The sequence below is a fragment of the Pseudophryne corroboree genome, chromosome 2 (genome assembly GCF_028390025.1).
Source record: "Pseudophryne corroboree isolate aPseCor3 chromosome 2, aPseCor3.hap2, whole genome shotgun sequence".
Lineage (NCBI taxonomy): Eukaryota > Metazoa > Chordata > Amphibia > Anura > Myobatrachidae > Pseudophryne > Pseudophryne corroboree.
Window position 1 is genome coordinate 228,093,888 of NC_086445.1, and position 26,437 is coordinate 228,120,324.

The window sequence follows — 26,437 nt, forward strand, 5'->3', positions numbered from 1 at the left end:
GATGAATTTGGAATGCTAATTAAAGTAAACAAAAAACACCCCAAAAACAGTCAGTAGGCTTTCAAAATGACTGCTCACATCTATTTTTTTTCCAAATAACAATAATGTCTTCATGCTAGATTATATACACCTCCATGCTAGATTATATACACCTCCAGTGCTACCGAATAACAATAATGTCTTCATGCTAGATTATATACACCTCCAGTGCTACCGAATATATATATATATATATATATATGTAGATATATAAAAACAGTGAGGGGGGGGGCTTCATAGGAGATCTTATAAGCAGTCAATCAAACAGCATCAAACAGCATATCTCTGTAGTCAGTGTTTCAGAGGACCTCAGTCCTCTTCTGTCAGTCCTGACTGCAGAGATATGCTGTTTGAGTGACTGCTTCTAAGATCTCCTATGAAGCCCCCCACCCCTGTTATTCTGGGTGCCAGTACCAAATTCTGTCATAAAGACAATCCAAACAGCACTACATGGGCCATGGCACTTTTGTGGCTTACTAGAATGTTGGTTGCCACTTTGCCGCAACAGTGGCCAGTGACTGACAGCCGCGCAACCCATCTCTGCACGCCCGCTTTCTCTACACACGGGCCGCGCATCTCACGTGATGTGTGCGACGAGGTCACAGGGGAGGAGCATCGCTCGCTAACGGTAATACGCGCATCACCCGTAGATCTGTGCTAGTGGTGCGGAGGGGGGTTAGCATTTAGGGGGTGCGGTTGGAGTTCGTTCTGTCAGCTGAGTGGGGTAGAGTGCAGAAAATGAGTGCAGCACTTGGTGTCACCCCCATTGAGGGTGACACCCGAGTGCGACCCGCACCCCCCGCACCCACCTAGTGACGCCACTGACAGCCTGTAACATGGCAGTTAGGAGCTGACTGGTCAGTACTTTATCTCTCTAAAAGCTTTAATAGATCTCCCCCTTAGTTTTAAATATGTACAAAGGTCTAGATCAGTGATTTTCAACCTTTGTAAACTTGTGGCACACTAAACAACATTTGAAAATTGCCAAGGCACACCATCAGTTTTCTTAATCAATATAATATAAATATATAACAAATATAAACAGTAATAAAACAGTTGGACCCCGCAGAAATAAAATAAATAGCTTCACCCCCACTATAAAAAAAAATACATTGGCTCCCGTAGAAATAAAACATAGTAATTCCACACACTGTCCCCACATATTAATGGCACACACTGTCCCCACATATAAAAAGCACACACTGTCCCCACACAGTAATTCTACACACTGTCCCCACATAGATAATAATTCCACACACTGTCCCCACATATTAATGGCACACACTGTCCCCACATATTAATGGCACACACTGTCCCCACATATTAATGGCACACACTGTCCCCACATATTAATGGCACACACTGTCCCCACATATTAATGGCACACACTGTCCCCACATAGTAATGGCACACACTGTCCCCACATATTAATGGCACACACTGTCCCCACATAGTAATGGCACACACTGTCCCCACATATTAATGGCACACACTGTCCCCACATATTAATGGCACACACTGTCCCCACATAGTAATTCCATACACTGTCCCCACATAGTAATTCCTCACACTGTCCCCACATAGTAATTCCGCACACTGTCCCCACATGGTAATTCCACCCCCCCCCAGGTAAAAAAAAAACCCACTGGCTCCAACCTCAGTATACAGCTCAGTCCTTAGCATTGGGGCAGTGAGAAGCAGCACAGAGCGTTCCCTCCCTGCATCGCGTCGGAGCAGAGCACACCATGGAGAAGCGCTGGACGGGCGGGGGACGGCGATACCACGTGGAACGGGTGACCTATGAGTCATGCGGCGGTGCATCACTGCAATAGGTCACGGCCGGCCCACGGAGGTTCTCTGCGCTGCCCAAGCCTGATATCAGTTACTGCTGCAGGTATTAGTGGTGTGGCAGGCATCTCTGGCGGGCGGGTAGCGGCGGCACACCTGAGGACTGCCTGCGGCACACTAGTGTGCCGCGGCACAGCAGTTGAAAAACCCTGGTCTAGATGAAGCACAATGGAACTTGGCATGAGAAAAAAACAAGGCTGCTGCATTGTAGCACTTCCTATACATATTCAGACTCATTAACACACAGTATGGTGTATCAAATTAATCAGTGAAATCTTGTTAAACAGTTTTGTTTGATCCCACTGTTTAATTTGTGAAACAAAGATGCACATTTAAGCAAACGAGATGCTCGTGAAAGCCAAGTTCATGGGACCTGGCGTATCAAGAAGTGCGACTAAGGCAATATGTATGGGACACATCTGCAGTTCTTGAACCACTGCCATGCCACTTGAGGGAGTGTGGCCACAACCACTTGAGGAAGTGGTTGTGCCACCCTGGCATGGCTTACCCCATCTCTGTGCGCTTGGCTCCTCATCTTCCCTACTTTTCCTTTGCTCCAAAAGCCGCACAGCATAAACAAAGATTTATGCACAATATTCACAGAAAGCACATGTTTGCATCATCTACATTAGCAGGCATGTTTTGGTCCCTTTTAATATGCACCATACACAAACATTGACCAATTGACTACGATTTCAGCAGTGTCACCGCCTCTCAGACACCTCTTTTTTCTGGTAGGATCCCGGAAGAATATTTCCAGCAGTTCGTGAAACCACAGCTTCATAAATCTCTCACTCTCTATTCTTTTCATGAAGAGGCAGCAATGTGTAATGTGGCATTTTGTAACTATGTGCAGTTATAGTGGCTCTCTGGGAGTCTGCACTTTAGTATATCGTGGCCAAAAAATATGCAGAAAATCAGTGGTTTTACCACTTAAGTAAATTAACATAGACACATACAATTTGACGTCAGATAAGAACCACTTGGCCCATCTAGTCTGCTGTAAAGACGGGTGGTCTTCTGTTTGCCGGCGGTCGGGCTCCCGGCGCTCAGTATACCGGCGCCGGGAGCCCGACAGCCGGCATACCGACAATTATTTTCCCTCGTGGGGGTCCACGACCCCCATAGAGGGAGAATAAAATAGTGTGGCGCGCGTAGCGCGCCACCGTGCCCGTAGCGTGGCGAGCGCAGCGAGCCCGCAAGGGGCTCATTTGCGCTCGCCAAGCTGTCGGTAAGCCGGCGGTCGGGCTCCCGGCGCCGGGATGCTGGTCGCCGGGAGCCCGACCGCCGGCCAGCCGTAGTGAACCCGTAAAGACTTGTATGCACTAGGGTTCATTTTTTGTCAGGAGCAATAACCCTACCAGTATTTGTTTGGATTGTGGGAGGAAACCGGAGTACCCGAAGGAAACCCACACAAGCACGGGGAGACTATACAAACTCCACACAAGGCCATGGTGGGCATTGAATCCATCACCTCGGTGCTGTGAGGCAGTCATGCTAACCATTACACCATCTGTACTGCCCTAAATGTAACCCTAAAACTCACACAGCTTATAGTAGGCAGCAAGAAGGGTGTCTCCAAATATCTGCATGAACAGTTTATTGATGTTACCAGGGCCGGTTCAGGGGCTTTTTGCGCCCTGGGTGGCAATAGGGGCGTGGCTTCATACAGGGGGCGTGGTCAGTTACGTCCCCTGTACAATAGTAGCGCCGCTGAAATGCTGTGCGGTGCGTGATGACGTCATCGCGCACCGCACAGTAAAGGTCCTCTCCACGAAGGGAAACTAGACGCTACGCGTCTAGTTTCCCTTCACAGCGGGCAGCGGCAGCGGGACAGAGCGGGCAGCAGCACAGCAGCAGCGGATCTTGCCATGGTGCGCCGCCCTCCGGAAGGCGGCGCCCCGGGCAAAAGTCCTGCTACCAGTGGCAAGATCCGCTACTGGATGTTACCTATCTATGTGTGAGATTCCCCGCCACACCCCAGAGAGTCCTACCCTTGCCCGTCTGTATAATTGTGTGGGGCAACAGTAACAAGCATTTACTTTAATAATCCTGAATTCCTTTAATGTGTGGAGAACTGGTTGCATAATGCCAGACACAGGAAATGTGATATCACAGACAAGGCTGCAGTGAAATAATAGTATATATAGTAAGAAGTGCAACCACAATACCGTTAAAACCTTTATTATCTTCAAAACGGCCCTAGGTTTCCAACGCTCGCCCTTTACTCCCCTTTACAGCCCCTCCTCTCTTGGTTATGCATGCAGCAGGGAGATAAAACAGAATTATAAAGTACTGGCAGCACTTGTAGCAAAGGAGCCATTATCGATCTTAAAAGTATATATTTTCTCTCCTCTCCTTTTCAAGTAGATCCCATCAAGTTGAATGGTTTGAAGTAAGTGATGGAAAGGGGGAAGAAAAGTTGAAAAAGAGAGAGAGAAGACGAGACGGGCACAAACATACAAAAGGAGAAGGAAAATAAAGGGCACTTCTGATCAACTGTAAGAAGATATAAGGGAAGATACAAAACGGAGAAAGTGTGTGGGTTGTGCTTTTACGGTAATCTGTTTGTAATCTGAGTGTAGTGACAGAATAATGAACACCAATCATGCCCGTTGTGGTGCATTCTTACTTCATCTAGCTACAAGAATGATGGCATAATTAGGCAGCAAATTGCGAAGAGCGCGAAGGAAAGAACTTATGCAGCAATTGGAAAATATGTGATTTAGTGAGGTCAACTAAAACTGTCAGTGGTGGAGCGGGAACTAGATATATATGACCTGGGAATAGTGTTTAGGTACCTGCACGACATAGCAATCTGTTATATCCAGTAGAATGTGATTAGAATCATTATTTGATAATAAATAGAACCGAATTGTTGACGTGTACAAATTGGCAATTCATGTCGGCAGTAAATCACAAATCACTGACTCTTCCACGCTGAAAGTTGTACGTAAACTGCTGGTGCTTTATACCTACAGGGTAATAATAATAACGTAGAGAGAGATACTAATAAGTTGTTAGCCTATGACATGATCTGTTTTACTGTCTACAAATATATTACAGTAGTACTAATTATATTGTGGCACATGCCATCAAATACATTTATGCTAAAATCAGTTTTGTTTATCACGTGTTTTTAATATACAATACAAATTAATGTTGCTATATATTCCCATTGTACAGTATGTCATTACTGCATCACACAAAATGTATTCTTATAATTCTTTTATGTCTGAGTTGCTGCTATATTATTGGCTGATTATATATTTTCATAAATAAGCAGGTGTACCAATAAAGTGATCACTGAGTGTAAATAATTAAATATATGTACATTATCTCACAATTCAGAAAACAATATAACTCTCTACATGCCAAATAAGTAACATTTAGAAATAAGCCTCTGTGAGCTGCTGGCATGCCTCCTCTCAGTCTGTCTCCAGTGAATAGACGCTGTGCGCATGTGCACAACGTCTATTCTCTGCTGCTCAGCTTAGGTCTGACAGGAGGCTCCCAACTACCCCCCCCCCCCTCCTCCACCGCAGGACACTGCAGCCCGTGCGGGCAGGACTGCGAGACAGTCCCAAAAAAACGGGACTGTCCCGCGAAAATTGGGACAGTTGGGAGGTATGCATATGTTTCTCCTAAATGCAGGGACAGTGGCTCCAAAAGGAACAAGTCCCTGCGATATGTAAGAACTAGGAGTTAAATGATTGCTAATGTGATCACTTCTCTCTTGTTTTAGGAATCTGCGTGGTACTGAACATGTAATTTGTGTGACGTGTAGTCCATAGGCTACAGCGGCTAACCCCATCTGGAGACATGTTTAGATTACAGCTTCACGTATTGAACTCGAAGACTTATTTTTCCAAAGCCACTTCTAGGTGTGTCCGAGACAGCTGTGCGGACGGTGATGTTAGAGTGCAAAAATACTCGTAAGGTCATTCATAAAGCACACTCAAGGCGTAACATGAAACACTTTTTACGCCAATGCTTCAGGATGTTCCTCTCAGTGCATAACAATAGACACAGATACAGTCTGCTCTTACAGGATGCCTCTGCAATCTGCTGTATAAGGACACTTATGCGTGCCGTGGAGAGGTAGATAAATCTCCAGAAACACACAGCATAAAAGCACAAATTAACATCAAAGCAAAATGCTTTAGCATTTAAGAACCACCACTGTAAATAAAGCCACCTTTCAGTTTTTTTTATTCTCTTAAACTGGATATGTTTATTAAGGAAAAATCATATCTTTGGTGAAAACTGGTGTTTGACCATGTGGTCTGACCTGAATCGTACATGATGCAGTGGTTTAAAACCACAAAACATCATTAGCGATTTACTTTTTCACCTTCCACACTGCAAGGTAGGGTATCCTGTGGTTTGGACATAGCACCCAAAATTTGGGAGGTGAGGATGGGGACAATGTGTGGCACACACATAAAAAGGGCATGACTTTGCATCATGGGTGAATGCCCAAGCATCATGCTCCAATACTTATCACATTGGGACCGTGGTGTGCCCAGTGCTTTTCGAGCTGCTGTGTTTTCCCCAGTATCTTTCTACTGTTTGCTATGAAGAACAGCAGGTGGGTTACCTCCCAACCTCGCCACCACACCTCGCGGGACAATGTGGTCTGCAGGTGAAATGGTAGAACAGTGCTCAAAAAACAGGACTTCCCACCAAAATTGTGATGGTTGGGGTGTGGTATGTTAGGTAGATTAGACTTAGGTCAACAGCGTCTAGGTCGACCACTATTGGTCGACAGTAAGTAGGGCGACATGGTTTCCAGGTCAGCAGGGACTCTAAGTCGACATGTACTAAGTCGACCTGAGAAAAGGTCGACATGAGGTTTTTTTTTGTGTTGTTTTCTCCATACAGTGACTGGGAACCCCAATTAGTGCACCGTGTCCCCTCGCATGGCTCGCTTCGCTCGCAATGCTTCAGGCAAGGTGCCTCGCTCCGCTACCGCTGCGCTCGGCACAGGTTACCATTCCCAATCATAGTCCACGTGGATCGTAAAGTATGAAAAAGTAAAAAAAATTGAAATACTCATGTCGACCTTTTGTCATGTCGACCTAGAACATGTCGACCTAGAAACCATGCCGACCTACTTACTGTCGACCTAAAGACTGGATCCCGATGGTTGAGAAGTTTGGTTTAGAGCTGAAAACCGCAAAAAAAGAATAATTTTGCTTTGTAAATGTACCCCCTATTAATGTCTGTCAGTATGACTTCTAAACATTATGGGGGGAATTCAAATGTTTGAAAAGTCGGTTGGGTGTCTGATTTTCCCTGTCTATTAGGAAAAAATAGACACCCAACTGACTTTTCAAACAATTGAATATCCCCCCTATATGTACTATGTAATTATACATGTTCTAATGATTTGCTTTATCTTTGGGTGTGCTTATTAATCCTTGACTTATAATAACCCAGCTTTGCAAGAATTTTGGATTATACAGTATTTACAAATCTGCACATATCATATAAATGAAAAAGAATTGAGTACACTATACTGTATTTACAGCAAATTGAAATGTACTCCTTAGCCATCAGAAATTATGGGAGGTACATTATGTCTTCAGTTATCTTAAAATTAGCTATAAAGGGCTATAGAGAATCTCCGTCTCAGATTTATCATAAAGTGCTTTAGTACTAAGCTGGTGCAGAACCAGTGTGACAGATTTGCACTTCATAACCTCAATTAATATAAGGATCAAAGTGTTAATTAAAATGTAAAACTCCCATTCATTATGTTTTAATCAGTGAGAAGGTTATACAAAGTATATATTGCTTTTAAAACGGGGAAGAAATTTATTCCAGGCTGCTTTTCTAATGGCATTTCCCACACCATCTGAGTGCCTTGGTTCTTTATGCAGCAACCAATGTTACACTAACCTCTTGCAAAATATGACAAATGTGAATTATATTTATTTATATATATTTATTTATATATATATATATATATATATATATATATATATATAGAATAAAAGTATTTGAAGCTGTAAGGTTTCTCATCATTTACTAAATAGGGATTTGATTTTCAGGGTAACATTTTTCCGAGATAATTTTAAAAACTTATCACAAGTCTGTTACATCAAAGCAAATGCATGTGTATTATTAAAAATTATTTCAGATCCCATCCGAGGTGTGACACAACACTACTAATCTTTATCTGGAACCTGAGCAAGCCAGCCTCCACAGGGAAAGAATGGCAATGAAAAAATCTTATTTCCAGTCTAGGACAGCCCAAGGATTTTTTCTGGCCATGCTAATTGTTTTGTTTGTGTCACTTGCCCTTGAGCCCTAATAAAAATACATACGTAGCTGTATAGATAGTGACCAGCGCTTTGTCACAGGATAGTAGCTAACCAGTACATTGCAGGATTCTAACGTTCTGTTAGCAAAGGTTAAAGTAAAATTGTGTTTTTGACAAATTAATCATTCCCTACAGGCAAATATTTCATGGTGGTCATCCACCTATAATTCTTTCACAGTCCAACATCCAAAATTTGTATCTCATGATACATGATGCGATAACTTTTTTTTTTTACATTATCCAACAAATGTGTTTTTGTTTTATAACTAATAAGGTTTTCTTGTGGCATCACAGTCTACTAGATACTGTATTTTTATAATGTATTGGTAAAGAAGATGACAAATTAATAATAAAATAATTTTTCCTTGATTCTTCTAAATTAATTTAACCCAGAAAATATACATACTTTAATAGAGATTTAGAGTAGTTAAACCTGTATGCAGTATATAAAATGTGTTTGTGTGTCTATTCTAATTTTCCCATTTGTTGTAACCTTTTTAACATGAGACACCTAGGTCAGGATATCTATAAACACATGTTCTCACACCAATGTACAATAGATAACCTGGGTATTTGTAGATCCAGAACTTGCGCTATCATTAAGCAGCTTTTAGGAAGCTCCCTAGTGCACCAGCACCTGGCAGGAACAGCTTAGGTTTGCTTGCACAATAATAAAGGATGTCTCATGAAAGAGACTGCCTCTCTCTTATTCTCATTTATTTATTTCATTTCTTTTATTTATTTTATTGACGGTTTTCATGGTATAAACAGGAGGGAGCATGAAATAAAACTAGACATGGTCAGCACTGAAATACTGGCAAGTATACAAACAAGAAAGAAAAACAAAAACAAAGCTAGGATGTTACACAGAAAATATAAACAAACACTGAGTACGGTAATGTTACAGTCAAGTTGCAAACAACATATTGACCAAAACAAAGAAGTAGTAAGGGAAGAGACTTCCTCTTTCTACTTAATACTGGCAGTGGCCACAGACCTTATAAGCCACAGACGCCGCCCCCACACTTTTCATCAAGACATGTCTAGTGAAGGCAAAAGCCACGGCAGTACCTGCCACCTTCCCTCACCTCCCATTCCCTAATAGTCCGTCGCTCATACAGTATAAGAACCTCTACCTACCAGAGCTGAATTCTGAGTCCAGCAAATACCATTTCACATGTTTTGGAATCCAATCTAATTAAAAAGGAAAGAACAAACAAACAAACAAAAACATATATCTATTAAGAGATCATTCCCGATGCCAGTGCACAAATGAGTCAATTTTTCTATTTATCATGAACTATCATTGCAAATCACAAGCATTAGCTCTCTCTGAATATAGCTTCCCGATGCTTTGCCGCTGTTGTCCTCTAACTACAACTGCCCCCCCCCCCCCCCCCCCCACACACACACACACAAATGTGTGCTTTTTTTAATGGTTGTTTAATGTTTTAATTTTCATTTAATCTGCACCTGGAAACTTCAGACCAGGATTCCTGTGCGGTAAGACTGTGTGACCCAGCAATATCGGGTCATGCATACACAGAATGGATCTCAACTGGCCAGCGACATGGTAAGCCTCTCCTCATTGTTGCCTGCCGGTATCACCTGTGAGATGGGCATTGCAGCAGCAGTGGAGAGAGAATGGACAGTGTGATCAGAGGTATGTCTATCTTGATTGCAGCCTCATCAGTGAGCCAGGCAGGAGCAGGTTATTATTTTTATATTATAAACAGGGCCTTACCTAGGGTTCTAAGAACCCTGGCAAAGTGAAGGACTTGACCCCCCTCCAGCCATATCATAATTTTTGCTTACAACCTGGTCATCCAAGCTGTATAGGGCATATAATTGAAGACCATGCCTGTACAAAAAAGTACAATGTAGAAGGAGGGGTAATATGCATTAGGGGGAGCTGGGAAAATGGACTTAGTGGTCCCTAGGGGAAACTGATGAGGATTAGACTGTGCAGTAACAGTGGCAGGAGGGTTGTTGTATTGAACAGGAAGGATGGGAAGTGGGGGCAGGAGAGATGTAGGAAGATAGGGGAGAGAACAAAGGGTAGTGGCAAGATGTGAGGCCTTGTAGGATATATGTAAATAATACAGAAAATGCAAAAAGGGCATGACCTGAGTCAGAGTGTAGAGAGGGGAGCAAAACCTGAAGCTGCTGATTTTTATAAGATAGCATTCCTCAGGAAGATGCAATGGCTAGTGTTATCTAATTTATGTGACTCCTGGCTAAGTTAAATGTTGAGCTGCAGCAAATGGCCACAGCTTAAGAAGCTATGTGAGAGAGTGCTTGTATGTTCTATGCTGATATCCTCCAAACTGTGGGAAGAGCCTAAGCCAGTGGTTCCCAAACTTTGTGCCATTGCACCCTGGTGTTCCTTGAGGCACTTGCAGGGATGCCTCGGGTTGGTGGTCCAGGACCAAATCAAATTAGTTATGGTCAAAGTGATAGGCAAAACCAGAGCTGATGGCTGCCAATCTTAAAATATGCGGATAATTGGAAGCGCAACCCTGCCCAACACCACATAGCTGAAGCTAAGGTTGACAGGTAGGCACAATGTACTTAAATGTTTTTTCTGAATTTATAAATAAGAGGGTGCTGTAAAAAATGCTGATACTCTAGGATGCAAGAAAGTTTGGGAACCACAGACCTAAGCTAAATCTTCCACTGATAACAGTAGAGGTGTTAACTACTTTCCAGTGTAGCAAACTGGGAGTGGCTTCCTCTCTGAGACTCACTCTTACCTGATAGCCAAAAAGGGTAGCGTCTAGTTACCTTCGTGGAGAGGACCTTTCCCATAAGACCCTGGGTCCATGCCACCAACTATTTTGAATAGTAACCTGTGGCGAGCCTGAATCGTGGCAAGCGAAGTGAGCCCGCGAGGGTATAATAGCGCATAGATAAAACAAAATAACCTCAAACAAACGCAGAATGCAAAATAGATGACGGTACTGTAAGGACAGAAGTTCTCTTCTGCCCTCTTGTGCTGTCACTTCTTGGTCCAGATCACGAAGGGAACATAGACACAATCATACCAGCAGTGTCCAGTAGCCACTAACAAGAGCTGGTACTGAGGCTTTTGGCTGCTGAAGATAAGGCAGGAAATTAGTCTTCTATTGATGGGAGTCCACTTAATACTTTGTAAAATAAATTGTTTGTACATGTTAAAGTAACTGTAATAGAAAAAGTTGCCAAATATTTGGATGATAAGGTAGTTATTTTGTAATACACAATATGTATATATTTTATGGTATGCACTAGACAAAATTAGTTTCATTGTAACTTTCATACAGTTTAGGCTTAAAAGGTTTCTATATTTCCTTTTTCTCTTGTCTTACTGTGCCCTCTATTTCTCTCCCCTGAGCTCTGTTCGTGATGCTCTGGTTGCTGTATATAATTCAGACAGACAGGATCCTGAGCTTTTGCCACTGACCTTAATCAGTTTACTCAACTCCCAAATTGTTGTGTCTACAACAATGATCATTGAAAGAATGTGTCCACCCAGGCTGAGCGACTCTATGAGACAGAAACAACGGCAGCCTATTGATTGCAAATATCATTTACCGTATTACTTGTTATGGATAGTGTCAGCATAGCATAATGCCAATGCTGGATTAAAGCAAAGCTTGGTTATGGCTACTTGATGTACAGTAGTCCTGTTTTTACACAACCACTAAGAAACACATACGGCTAAATGTAATAGTGTCTGAGCTTGCCGGAGGTGCAGGATTTCTGCCAATAATGCACGTCTTTTTAACCACTTGCCAGGCATGGTCCCATCAGTTGCAACCACACCAGCAAGTGAGAATGCGCTATTCAATCTGATGTAGATTTTAATTCGTAAAAGGTAATCACCATACACATACATATGTTACCGGTCAGCATCACATAAAACATTTAAAACATTTTTTATAATAAATTACTCCTCTACACTTTTAGAAAGCAATAATAATAGGCTCTCACTATATATATTTCACTTGTAACACGGATTAGTATTATTATTTAATGCTGTTTCCCATGCATTTAGTTGTCATCTGAAGCAAATTTAAACAGCACAAACATATATAGGTAATCCAAATCTAACTCTCTCTGCAAATGTTATGTCTGCCCCCCTGCAGTGCACATGGTTTTGCCCAACTGCTAAAAATTTCCTGCTGCGATCAACTTGGAATTACCCTCAATGTGCCTTGTAATATCCACGGTACTTAGCAATGGGTGTGGATCATTAGATGGACACTGTCTAGGTCGACAATGTTTAGGTTGACCACTATAGGTCGACAGTCAGTAGGTCGACAGAGTTGGAAGGTCTACAGGGTTTCTAGATCGACATGTGCTGGGTCGACAGGTCAAAAGGTCGACATGATTTTTTTGGGGGATGTCGTTTTCTTCGTAGAATGACCGGCAGGGGTTAAAGTGAGCCGGAACGGGCGTAACTGTGTTCCGTCAATTCCACTTGGAGACGGAACGCAGTTCCGCCTTCTCTGGCTCACCTCACCTGATGTGTGCTGGCGCCGCAGGGAGATGCCGGCCGCCCACTGTTACCAGCGGCGCCCAGCTCTCCCCGCACAATGGAAGCCCGGTGGCAGGAGCCCACTACTAAGCTCCTGCTTCCGGCTCCTGGCTCAGTGCGCACTATGAAAGAGACAACGTCATGACGTCTCTCTCATAGTGCAGGGAGCCAGACGCCAGGAGATCACAGTGGTCGGATGCGGGAGCGGGGCTTGGTAAGTATGGTGTTTTTGTTTTTTTAAGGCACGTCTACTGGGGGCAAGCTACAAGGGGTAAACTACAGGGGCGCATTACTACTGGGGCATAACTACTTGAGGCACACTACTGGGGGCATAACTACAGGGGCTAAACTACTGGGGGCATTACTATTTGGGGACTAAACTACAGGAGGGCTAAACTACAAGGGGGCAAACTACTAGGGGCATTACTATTTGGGGGCTAAACTACAAGGGGCATAACTACCGGGGGGCTAAACTACAATGGGGCTAACTACAGAGGGCATTACTACTGGGGGCATTACTAATTGGGACAAGCTACATGGGGCTAACTACTCGGGGCAAGCTACTTGGGGCTAACTACTGGGGACAAGCTACTGGGGGCAAACTGCAGGGGTGCATTACTACTGGGGGCATAACTACAGGGGCACATTACAACTGGGGGCATAACAACAGGGGTATTACTACTGGGGGCAAACTACAGGGGCATTACTACAGCGGGCTAAACTACAAGGGGGCATTACTACTTGGGGCAAGCTACAGGGGGCTAACTACTGGGGGAAAGATACATGGGGCTAACTACAGGGGGCAAACTACAAGGGGGCAAACTACTGGGGGCAAACTACAGGGGCACATTACTACTGGGGGCATAACTACAGGGGCACATTACTACTGGGGGCATAACTACAAAGGGGCAAACTACAGGGGGGCATAACTACAGGGGCTAAACTACTGGGGGCATTCCTACTTGGGGAAAACTACATGGGGTTAAACTACTGGGGGCATTACCACTGGGGGGCTAAACAATTAGGGGCATAACTGCAGGGGCTAAACTATAGGGGACATTACCACTGGGGGCTAAACTACATGGGGCAAACTACATGAGGACTAAACTACAGGGGCTAAACTACTGGGGGCATTACCACTGGGAGGCTAAACTAAAGTGGGGGTAAACTACTGGGGTCATAGCTGCAGGGGCATTACTGCTGGGGGCTAAACTACTGGGGGCTAAACTACTGGGAGCTAAACGACTGAAGGCATTACTACAGGCAACATTACTACTGGGGGCAATACTACACAGGGGCATTACCTTTAAGGGCATTATTAATGGGGGCACTACTAATGAGGGCATTGTAAAGGGGGCACTTCATAAGGGGCATCACTCCTGGGGACATAAAGGGCACTACTACTAGGGGCATTGCATAAGGGACACCACTACTATGGGCTCTATATAAGGGGCACTACCAGTACAGTGGACATTGCATAAGGAGCACTACTACTGTGGTCATTGTAAAAGGGGCGCTACTGCTGTGGGCATTGTGTATTAGGGGTGCTACTACTGTGGGCATTATTACTATTGTGTGACAATGCCCCTTTAGTTTTGAGACCACGCCCCTTTAGGCGCGCGCAATACTTTTATTGCATGTGTGCCGGGGGAGGGGGGGAGTTCCACCCCCTCTCACGGCCCAATTTAAGCACTGGTGACCGGGAACCCCAATTAGTGCACCGGCAGGGGTTAAAGTGAGCCGTAACGGGCGGAACTGCATTCCGTCAGTTCCACTTGGAGACGGAACGCAGTTCCACCTCCTCTGGCTCACCTCACCCGATGTGTGCCGGCGCCACAGGGAGATGCCGGCCGCCCACTGTTACCAGCGGCGCCCAGCTCTCCCCGCACAATGGAAGCCCGGTGGCAGCAGCTCACTACTATGCTCCCGCTTTCGGCTCCCGGCTCAGTGCGCACTATGAGAGATACGTCATGACGTCTCTCTCATAGTGCAGGGAGCCGGACGCCAGGAGATCACAGTGGTCGGATGCGGGAGCGGGGCTTGGTAAGTATGGTGTTTTTGTTTTTTTAAGGCACGTCTACTGGGGGCAAGCTACAAGGGGTAAACTACAGGGGCGCATTACTACTGGGGCATTACCACTTGAGGCACACTACTGGGGGCATAACTACAGGGGCTAAACTACTGGGGGCATTACTATTTGGGGACTAAACTACAGGTGGGCTAAACTACAAGGGGCAAACTACTGGGGGCATTACTATTTGGGGGCTAAACTACAAGGGGCATAAGTACAGGGGGGCTAAACTACAATGGGGCTAACTACAGAGGGCATTACTACTGGGGGAATTACTACTTGGGGCAAGCTACATGGGGCTAACTACTGGGGGCAAGCTACTTGGGGCTAACTACTGGGGGCAAGCTACTGGGGGCAAACTGCAGGGGTGCATGACTACTGGGGGCATAACTACAGGGGCACATTACTACTGGGGGCATAACAACAGGGGCATTACTACTGGGGGCAAACTACAGGGGCATTACTACAGCGGGCTAAACTACAAGGGGGAATTACTACTGGGGGCATTACTACTGGGGGCTAAACTACTTGTGGCAAGCTACAGGGGGCTAACTATTGGGGGAAAGCTACATGGTACTAACTACAGGGGGCAAACTACAAGGGGACAAACTACTGGGGCAAACTACAGTGGCGCATTACTACTGGGGGCATAACTACAGAGGCACATTACTACTGAGGGCATAACTACAAAGGGGCAAACTACAGGGGGGCATAACTACAGGGGCTAAACTACTGGGGGCATTCCTACTTGGGGAAAACTACATGGGGTTAAACTACTGGGGGCATTACTACTGGGGGGCTAAACAACTAGGGGCATAACTGCAGGGGCTAAACTATAGGGGACATTACCACTGGGGGCTAAACTACATGGGGCAAACTACATGAGGACTAAACTACAGGGGCTAAACTACTGGGGGCATTACCACTGGGAGGCTAAACTAAAGTGGGAGTAAACTACTGGGGTCATAGCTGCAGGGGCATTACTGCTGGGGGCTAAACTACTGGGAGCTAAACGACTGAAGGCATTACTACAGGCAACATTACTACTGGGGGCAATACTACACAGGGGCATTACCTTTAAGGGCATTACTAATAGGGGCACTACTAAAGAGGGCATTGTAAAGGGGGCACTTCATAAGGGGCACTACTACTAGGGGCATTGCATAAGGGGCACCACTACTATGGGCTCTATATAAGGGGCGCTATCAGTACAGTGGACATTGCATAAGGAGCACTACTACTGTGGTCATTGTAAAAGGGGCATTACTGCTGTGGGTATTGTGTATTAGGGGTGCTACTACTGTAGGCATTATTACTATTGTGTGACAATGCCCCTTTAGTTTTGAGACCATGCCCCTTTAGGCGCGCGCAATACTTTTATTGCATGTGCGCCGGGGGGAGGGGGGGGGGGGAGTTCCACCACCTCTCAAGGACCACTTTAAGCACTGGTGACCGGGAACCCCAATTAGTGCACCGTGTCCCCTCACATGGCTCGCTTCGCTCGCCATGCTTCGGACAAGGTGCCTCGCTCCACTACCGCTTCACTCAGCACAGATTACCGTTCCAATTCGTAGTCCACATGGATCGTTAAGTATGAAAAAGTTCAAAAAAAGGGAAAAAATTTGAAAAACTCATGTCGACCTTTTGACCTAGCACATGTCGACCTAGAAACCCTGTCGACCTTCCAACCCTGTCGACCTAGTGACTGTTGACCTATAGTGGTCGACCTAAACATTGTCGACCTAGACAGTGTCGATCTTCAGACCGGATCCCCTTAGCAATATCACTCCCGGCTGGTTCTCTAACCGTCACCCTTATCTGGAGTCCGTGGGCAGTTGTCAGAGTGTGTTCTCCAATTTCCACCTTAGCACTAGGGTTTGCAATCGGCCAGCCAGCTGGTGAGTATGATTTAGCTGTGATCCCTTTCACGGAGATTGTGACAGACGCATTTCCCCGCCTATATATATCAGCAGCTTCCTCTGTGTTTTTTTGTGTTTGAGTTAATAAGGGGTGAAAAACAATTACCCCTGAGAAAAGCTGCATTCTATTCTGATTAATCATGGCACCAGGAGATTTTGGTTGCACACCAGCAAGTGCTGTATCTGACCTGGTCGCACAGGATATGACCAGTCAGATAGACAGTGTGTGCGGCTGCAGGGAAGAGAAACTGCCTGCTGCTGCTGCTGCTCTCAGAGGACCTGAAAAGGTCCCTCTGCCTCCCTGCATCCTCCGCCAGTGTTTGCCATGCTGCCGATAGGTCAGCACGGCAAGACCCCCCACCTGGCTGTTGCAGATAATAGCAGCCGCTGTTCCAGCTTTTAAAATGAAAGCCACAATGGTCACGATGTTTTGAGACGGTCGTGACTACCGATGTTTGAAAATAACTTTTTTTTTATAAATATCAAGAATTTTTTTTCAGTAAAATCACTTTGAATAAGTGTAAATACATGTTCTTCATCTAATTCACTTTAAAAAAAAAACAGACAATTTCTGAGTGTTTTTTTTTTTTTTGTCAGTTAAGTGGTTAAAGCGGCAATCTGATTTAAGCTGTTTTAAAAAGTCTTGCAGTCTCAGCCAAAATCCCGCACCTCCGGCATTCTCGGACTGTTACTTTTAGCCAATAGCACCAGATAGGTGGATCCTATGAATATTACTTTCGATCAAAATTGGACATTTCTTAAACATATGCCAAGGGGCTTAACAAGAAATGTGGGGGCTCCATATCAAGCTTGAAGGGCCCCCAAGATTTCCAGGGAGAAACACCTTACCCTCCCCTTCCCTTGCTTACTTTCTTTATTCAGCCTCTCCACCCAGCCCTGCATTTTCTGCTCAGTGAGGAAGGAAACATTAAACCAGCAGAATTTAGGTTTGAAGCCCAAGAAGCCCTCACACACACACACACACACACACACACACACACACACACACACACACACACACACACACACACACACACACACACTCACACCTTAATTGTGTCTTCAAATGCCTCCCAGCTTTGGCGGTCACATAGCAAGGAGCTCATTAAGTCAGGATCATCTTAACATATGGGCACACTGGGCAGCTGCCCTTTGGGTAAGGGTGGGCTGGTGCCTCTGGAACTTCTTGGGCGGCAGGTAGAGAATGCTACCTCCCATGAATTATACACAATCAGAGCGGCCAGGGAGCATGCTCTACCTGTTCCCCAGCCTGCAGCCTGACAGTGGATGGCTGTTAAAATGCTGATTGGTGGATGGCTGGAGCTATCCACCATATTATTGACAGCCATACACAATATGAAAACATGTGGAGAGACTGTGCAGGGTGGCATGAGGAGTAAGATATATATATATATATATATATATATATATTTCTCTTACGTCCTAGAGGATGCTGGGGTCCACATTAGTACCATGGGGTATAGACAGGTCCACCAGGAGCCATTGGCACTTTAAGAGTTTGAGAGTGTGGGCTGGCTCCTCCCTCTATGCCCCTTGTACCAGACTCAGTTTAGAAAATGTGCCCGGAGGATCCGGTCACAGCTAGGGTAGCTCTCCAGAGCTTCTCTAGTAAAGTTTATTTTACAGTTTATTATATTACAGGCACGCTTTGTGTGACTAAGGGGGGGAGTAGTGTCCGCCCTGCGGGGTCTGAGCCACTATCTCCGCTGACTGGACACTGAGCTACAGAGGGGATAGATCGTTCCCTGCCACAGGGGATCGCTCACTCCAGCAGCAAGCCGCCACCCGCTTACAGAGCTGAAGATCGGTGGCGAGTGAGTCACAGACCCCCCTAGCAAGCGGGGGGCCTGTGTGAAGATGGCGGCATCAGGGTAGGAGCGCAGTATTGACTGCGCTCCGGAGGCTCAGCGGTACATAGTGCAGTGCTGTGAGGGGTGCCCTGAGCCAGCACCTACACCCTACACTGGTCACACAGCCTGTCGGTGGGGTCCCAGGATCTCAGCCAGCATAAATCCTCAGGCCAGTATAATCCTATGAAGAGCGGGAAGACAGCGCCATTTTGGGGGCGGAGCTTCTCCTCAGAGCTGGCCCAGCATCGTTCAGCGCCATTTTCCTGCCTGCACAACGCTGTCAGTGAAGAGCAAGTCCCTCCACAGCAACTCCAGCTATCTCTCATGGTACCAGGGGGTTGTAGAAGGAGGGGGAGGCTGCAAAACGACTGTGTAACCTACTAAGGTGAACAGTCAGCGCTGATAGGGGCTTTCCCTTTATATTAAAAGCGCTGTGTGTGGGTTGGCTCCAATCTCTGTGTCTCTCTTGCCATTCTTGTGGGGGAAACTCTGTCTGTACTCCCGTGTGTGTGTATGGAGTGTCTGTGGTCTCCATTAAGCAATGTCTAGGGACTCTGTGTCATATGCTGCAGAGGATATGTCCTCTCAGGATGATCCCATTCCATGTAATCAGGATTGCACTTGTTTAGCACAGATACCAGCAAGGGAGCCTGAGTGGTTATCCTCTATCAAATCTATGATTTCTCAGATTTCTAACAGGGTTGCACAAAATGAATCTGCAACTCAGGCTTTACAGAACTCTATGGCAGTCTGGCCCAGTTCTGGTACATCAGGGCTCCCCGCTGTATATTCACATAAACGTGCTCTTGCACAGATCTTGCAGGATGATGCCGATACCGATTCTGATACTGCAGACGGTGACGGAGATGTGTTGCGGGGGGCAGCATCTCTTGCTAAAGGGGTGCAGTTAATGATAAAGGCTATTAGAGATGTGTTGAATATTGCTAATACAACACCCGAGCAGGTTGAGGAGGTTTACTTCACTGAAAATAAGAAAGCCTCGCTAACCTTCCCTGTGTCAAAGGAATTAAATGCTATATTTGAAAAGGCGTGGAAAAACCCGGATAAAAAATTCCAGATACCCAAGAAGGTTCTGGTAGCGTTTCCTTTCCCAGTAGAGGATAGGAAAAATTGGAAAACCCGCCTATTATTGACGCGTCAGTATCCAGACTCTCAAAAAAGGTGGTTTTACCTGTTCCAGGATCTACTGCCTTGAAAGAGCCGGCTGATCGTAAAATTGATAATACCCTCAAATCCATGTACACGGCTTCTGGGGCAACACTACGTCCCACTATTGCCAGTGCTTGGATTGCCAAAGCTATAGTAAAGTGATCAGGCACGTTACTTGAGGACTTGGATACTATGGAGAAATGTGATGTTGAATTGTTTTTACGTAACATTCAGGATTCGTCAGGATTTCTGGTAGAATCCATGAAAGACCTGGGTTCCATGGCTGCGGGAATTTCCTCCATGTCAGTATCAGCTCGTCGAGGACTATGGTTGTGCCAGTGGTCTGCCGACACGGAATCCAGAAGAAGTGTGGAGACCTTACCCTACACAGGTCAGGCTCTCTTTGGGGAAGTGTTAGATGCGTGGATCTCCACGGCGACGGCTGGTAAGCCACCCTTTCTTCCCTCAGCTACACCTGCTCCTGCTTTTCTTCAGTCACATCACAGCCCTTTCGGTCTACCAAGCCCAGAAAGGCCAAGCCGTCCAACACCTTCTTTCGGAGAGGTCGGCCCAAGTTCAAGAAACCTGCAGCTGCAGGTTCCCATGAACAGAATCCTGCTTCAGGTACACCAAAGTTCTCCGCATGACGGTGGCCTGCACACTCCGGAGGTGGGGGCGGTGGGAGCGAGACTCAGACATTTTAGTCATGTTTGGGTGTCCTCCGGCCTGGACCCCTGGGTGCAAGATATTGTGTCCCAGGGGTACAGGCTGGAATTTCAAAATCTCCCCCCTCACCGATTTTTCAGATCAGGCTTGCCAGCTCTGCTGGCAGACAGGACTGTCCTGCAAGAAGCCGTCCAGAAGTTGGTGGAGGCACAAGTCATTGTACCAGTACCACCTCATATGCAAAGCAAAGGTTACTATTTGAACCTTTTCGTGGTACCGAAGCCGGATGGTTCGGTCAGGCCCATTCTGAACTTAAAATCACTAAACCCCTTTCTGAGGGAGTTCAAGTTCAAAATCGAGTCTCTAAGGGTAGTGATATCAGGTCTGGAGGAGGGGGAATTCCTAGTATCCCTGGATATTAAGGATGCGTACCTCCACATTCCGATTTGGCTACCGCATCAAGCTTATCTTCGATTCGCACTGCTGGACTGTCACTTTCAGTTCCAGGCCCTCCTATTCGGCCTCTCCACAGCGCTGAGGGTATTCACCAAGGTGATGGCGGAAATGATGATTCTCCTCCGCAGACAGGGGGTGAACATAATTCCGTATCTGAACGATCTGCTGGTAAAGGCATCGTCCAAGGAGAAGCTGTTACGGTCCATAGCACTCACGACCCAGCTTCTCAGGGAACATGGTTGGATCCTGAATCTTCCAAAATCACATTTGGAACCAACCAGGAGGTTGTCCTTTCTGGGAATGATCCTCGACACTGAGGTGCAGAGGGTGTTTCTCCCAGAGGAAAAGGTGTTGGTGATTCAAACGATGGTCCGGGATGTCCTGAAGCCAGCCCGAGTGTTAGTTCATCAGTGTATTCGCCTTCTGGGGAAGATGGTGGCCTCTTGCGAGGCTCTACAATATGGGAAGTTTCACGCTCGGTCCTTCCAACTGGATCTCCTGGACAAGTAGTCGGGATCTACACATGCACCAGAGAATACGTCTGTCGCCAAGGGCCAGGATTTCACTCCTCCGGTGGCTGCAATTACTTCACCTTCACCTTCTGGAGGGCTGCAGGTTCGAGATTCAGGACTGGATCCTTCTAACCACGGATGCAAGTCTCCGGGGCTGGGGTGCAGTCACTCAAGGGGTAACCTTCCAAGGAAGGTGGTCAAGTCTTGAAGCCGGCCTGCCGATAAACATTCTAGAACTAACTACAACGGTATTCTCCAAGCGGCCCATCTTCTGAGAAATCGGGCCATTCAAGTGCAGTCGGACAATGTGACAACAGTGGCTTACATAAACCTTCAGGGCGGAACGAAGAGCAGAGCTGCAATGGCAGAGGTAACAAGAATCATCCTCTGAGCAGAAAAGCACGCGTTGGCGCTGTCAGCAATCTTCATTCCGGGAGTAGACAACTGGGAAGCGGACTTCCTCAGCAGACATGATCTCCAAGGGGAGTGGGGTCTCAATCTGGAGGTGTTCAAGGAGGTAACAGATCTTTGGGGTGCACCCCAGATCGACATGATGGCCTCTCGTCTCAACAAGAAGCTTCAGCGGTATTGTTCCAGGTTGAGGGACCCAAAAGTAGTGGCGGTGGATGCCCTAGTGACTCCGTGGGTGTTCCAGTCGGTGTACGTATTTCCTCCACTTCCACTCATCCCAAGAGTTCTAAAGCTCATAAGAACAAGGGTTCAAGTGATCCTCATTGCTCCAGATTGGCCAAGAAGGGCTTGGTACGTGGATCTTCTGGATCTACTGCAAGAAGAGCTGAGGCCTCTTCCTCTTCGGGAGGACCTGCTGCAGCAGGGGCTGTTCGCCTATCAAGACTTACTGTGCCTACGTTTGATGGCATGGCGGTTTAACGCCTGATACTAGCTCGGAAGGGCATTCCGAACAAGGTTATTCCTACCCTGATACAGGCTAGGAAAGGAGTAACGTCTAAACATTACCATCGAATTTGGAAAATAAATGTATCTTGATGTGAGTCCAAGAAATTTCCTGCAGTGGAGTTTCAACTGGGACGATTTCTCCTCTTCCTACAAGCTGGTGTGGATATGGGCCTGAAGTTGGGATCTGTGAAGGTACAGATTTTGGCCCTGTCCATTTTCTTCCAGAAACAATTGGCTGCCCTCCCTGAGGTTCAGACCTTTTTGAAGGGAGTTCTGCACATCCATCCTCCATTTGTACCGCCTTCGGGGCCATGGGATCTTAACGTGATGTTGCAGTTTCTCCAATCTGACTGCTTTGAGTCTCTACAGGAGGTCGAGGTCAAATTTCTTACGTGGAAGGCTGTCACTTTGTTGGCTTTAGCTTCAGCTAAACGTGTGTCGGAGTTGGGGGCTTTGTCCTGTAAAAGCCCATACTTGATCTTCCACGAAGATAAAGCTGAGCTCCGGACACGTCAGCAGTTTCTTCTGAAGGTTGTATCGGCATTTCATATCAACCAACATATTGTGGTGCCAGTGGCTACTGACTCCTCAATTTCATCAAAGTCCTTTGATGTTGTAAGGGCTTTGAAAATCTATGTGAAGAAGACTGCTCATCACAGAAAATCGGACTCTGTTTGTCCTGCATGATCCTAAGAAAATTGGGTGTCCTGCTTCTAAGTAGTGATGAGCGGGTTCGGTTTCTCGGAAACCGAACCCCCCCGAACTTCACCCATTTTACACGGGTCCGAGGCATACTCGGATTCTCCCGTATGGCTCGGGTAACCCGAGCGCGCCCGAACGTCATCATCCCGCTGTCGGATTCTTGCGAGATTCGGATTCTATATAAGCAGCCGCGCGTCGCCGCCATTTTCACTCGTGCATTGGAAATGTTAGGGAGAGGACATGGCTGGCGTCCTCTCCATTATTGTTGAACTTGATTGTGCTGTGCACTATTGCTTAATTGTGGGGAGGGCTGGGGAGCAGCTGTATATAGGAGGAGTACAGTGCAGAGTTTTGCTGATCAGTGACCACCAGTTATCCGTTCTCTGCCTGAAAAAATCGCTCCATATCTGTGCTCACAGTGTGCTGCATATATCTGTGCTCACACTGCTTAATTGTGGGGACTGGGGAGCAGCTGTATTATATAGCAGGAGTACAGTGCAGAGTTTTGCTGACAGTGACCACCAGTATACGTTGTCTGCCTGAAAAACACTCCATATCTGTGCTCAGTGTGCTGCTTTATTGTGGGGACTGGGGACCACCAGTATAATATTATATAGGAGGAGTACAGTGCAGAGTTTTGCTGACCAGTGACCACCAGTATATAATATATAGCATTACGGTACAGTAGGCCACTGCTGTACCTACCTCTGTGTCGTCATTAAGTATACTATCCATCTACATTCTATACCTGTGGTGCATTTTAGTTTTGCAATTTGCTGACACAGTGACCACCAGTATACTATATATAGCAGTACGGTACAGAAGGCCACTGCTGTACCTACCTCTGTGTCGTCATTCATTAAGTTTACTATCCATCTACATCCTATACCTGTGGTGCATTTTAGTTTTGCAGTTTGCTGACACAGTGACCACCAGTATACTATATATAGCAGTACGGAAAGCCACTGCTGTACCTACCTCTGTGTCATCATTCATTAAGTATACTATCCATCTACATTCTATACCTGTGGTGCATTTTAGTTTTGCAGTTTGCCTACACAGTGACCACCAGTATACTATAGCAGTACGGAAGGCCACTGCTGTACCTACCTCTGTGTCGTCATTCATTAAGTATACTATCCATCTACATTCTATACCTGTGGTGCATTTTAGTTTTGCAGTTTGCTGACACAGTGACCACCAGTATACTATATATAGCAGTACAAAAGGCCACTGCTGTACCTACCTCTGTGTCGTCATTCATTAAGTATACTATCCATCTACATTCTATACCTGTGGTGCATTTTAGTTTTGCAGTTTGCTGACAGTGACCACCAGTATACTATATATAGCAGTACGGTACGGAAGGCCACTGCTGTACCTACCTCTGTGTCGTCATTCATTAAGTATACTATCCATCTACATTCTATACCTGTGGTGCATTTTAGTTTTGCAGTTTGCTGACACAGTGACCACCAGTATACTATAGCAGTACGGAAGGCCACTGCTGTACGTACCTCTGTGTCGTCATTCATTAAGTATACTATCCATCTACATTCTATACCTGTGGTGCATTTTAGTTTTGCAGGTTGCTGACACAGTGACCACCAGTATACTATATATAGCAGTACGGTACGGAAGGCCACTGCTGTACCTACCTCTGTGTCGTCATTCATTAAGTATACTATCCATCTCTTTTATCCGCCTCTTTTTTTCTTTGCATCATGTGCTGTTTGGGGACTATTTTTTTGAAGTGCCATCCTGCCTGACACTGCAGTGCCACTCCTAGATGGGCCAGGTGTTTATGTCGGCCACTTGTGTCGCTTAGCTTAGTCACACAGTGACCTTGGTGCGCCTCTTTTTTTCTTTGCATCATGTGCTGTTTGGGGACTATTTTTTTGAAGTGCCATCCTGTCTGACACTGCAGTGCCACTCCTAGATGGGCCAGGTGTTTGTGTCGGCCACTTGTGTCGCTTAGCTTAGCCATCCAGCGACCTCTGTGCAAATTTTAGGACTAAAAATAATATTGTGAGGTGTTCAGAATAGACTGAAAATGAGTGGAAATTATGGTTATTGAGGTTAATAAAACTATGGGATCAAAATGACCCCCAAATTCTATGATTTAAGCTGTTTTTTAGGGTTTTTTGTAAAAAACACCCGAATCCAAAACACACCCGAATCCGACAAAAAATTTTCGGTGAGGTTTTGCCAAAACGCATCCGAATCCAAAACACGGCCGCGGAACCGAATCCAAAACCAAAAGATAAAACCCAAAAAATGTCCGGTGCACATCATTACTTCTAAGCAGACGATCTCTCGCTGGATTAGGTTCACTATCCAGCATGCGTATTCTATGGCAGGATTGCCGTGTCCTACGTCTGTCAAGGCCCACTCTACTCGTAAGGTGGGGTCTTCCTGGGCAGCTGCCCAGGGTGTCTCTGCGTTACAACTTTGCCGAGCTGCAACTTGGTCTGGGTCGAACACGTTTGCGAAGTTCTACAAGTTCGATACTTTGGCCTCTGAGGACCTGAAGTTTGGTCAATCAGTTCTGCAGGAGCCTTCGCGCTCTCCCTCCCATTCTGGAAGCTTTGGTACATCCCCATGGTACTAATGTGGACCCCAGCATCCTCTAGGATGTAAGAGAAAATAGGATTTTGGTTACCTACCGGTAAATCCTGTTCTCGTAGTCCGTAGAGGATGCTGGGTGCCCGCCCAGCGCTTCATTTTCCTGCTATCGTTATTTGGTTCAGTACAACTTCGTTTTAGTTGAGTACTGCTTTATTACTTGGCAAGTAATGTTTCAGCGGTTGAAGAGTTTTCAAGCTACGTTAGCTTGATGTGCCTTGTATGTGTGAGCTGGTATGAATCTCGCCACTATCTGTGTATAATCCTTCTCTCAAAGTTGTCCTTCTCCTTGGGCACAGTTTCTAGACTGAGTCTGGTAGGAGGGGCATAGAGAGAGGAGCCAGCCCACACTCTTAAACTCTTAAAGTGCCAATGGCTCCTAGTGGACCCATCTATACCCCATGGTACTAATGTGGACCCCAGCATCCTTTACGGACAACGAGAAAAGGATTTACCGGTAGGTAACCAAAATCCTATTATATATATATATATATATATATATAGTGTCCCCTTGTATTGCTTTGCCCAGACCCTAAAATGCTGGTAAGACAGCCCTGAATTAAGTTACCTGCTGACTGGAGAGACTGTGCTATTTTCCTTTCCTCAGTACTCACAGGAAATGGTGTAGGTGAGGCAGTGCCTAGCAGTGATGTGCTGTCAGTTGAGGCAGTGCCTCTTCTGTCATACTCCAGTATACTCCAGAGTTTCCACTATAAAAATAAGAGAAACACAAAGTAGATATTATAAATTTCTTCTTTGTATTATTTAAATCTTTTTTTATAGTCAAAGTTCT

General features: G+C 45.9%; 1 protein-coding gene and 1 long non-coding RNA gene across 3 annotated transcripts in view; one reads left to right on the forward strand and one right to left on the reverse strand.

The window, feature by feature from the left end:
* LOC135050680 (uncharacterized) overlaps positions 1–5,192 on the forward strand; it is a 53,749-nt gene extending 48,557 nt beyond the window's left edge. Inside the window, exon 3 of one of the 2 annotated variants that reach the window (XR_010241740.1) lies at positions 4,255–5,192. This is a non-coding gene — a long non-coding RNA (uncharacterized LOC135050680). The remainder of the gene's footprint in view (positions 1–4,254) is intronic. The other variant, XR_010241739.1, reaches the window with a different exon arrangement.
* The window catches only part of NXPH4 (neurexophilin 4), a 436,473-nt gene that overhangs the window by 152,690 nt on the left and 257,346 nt on the right, over positions 1–26,437 (reverse strand). The window lies entirely within an intron of this gene.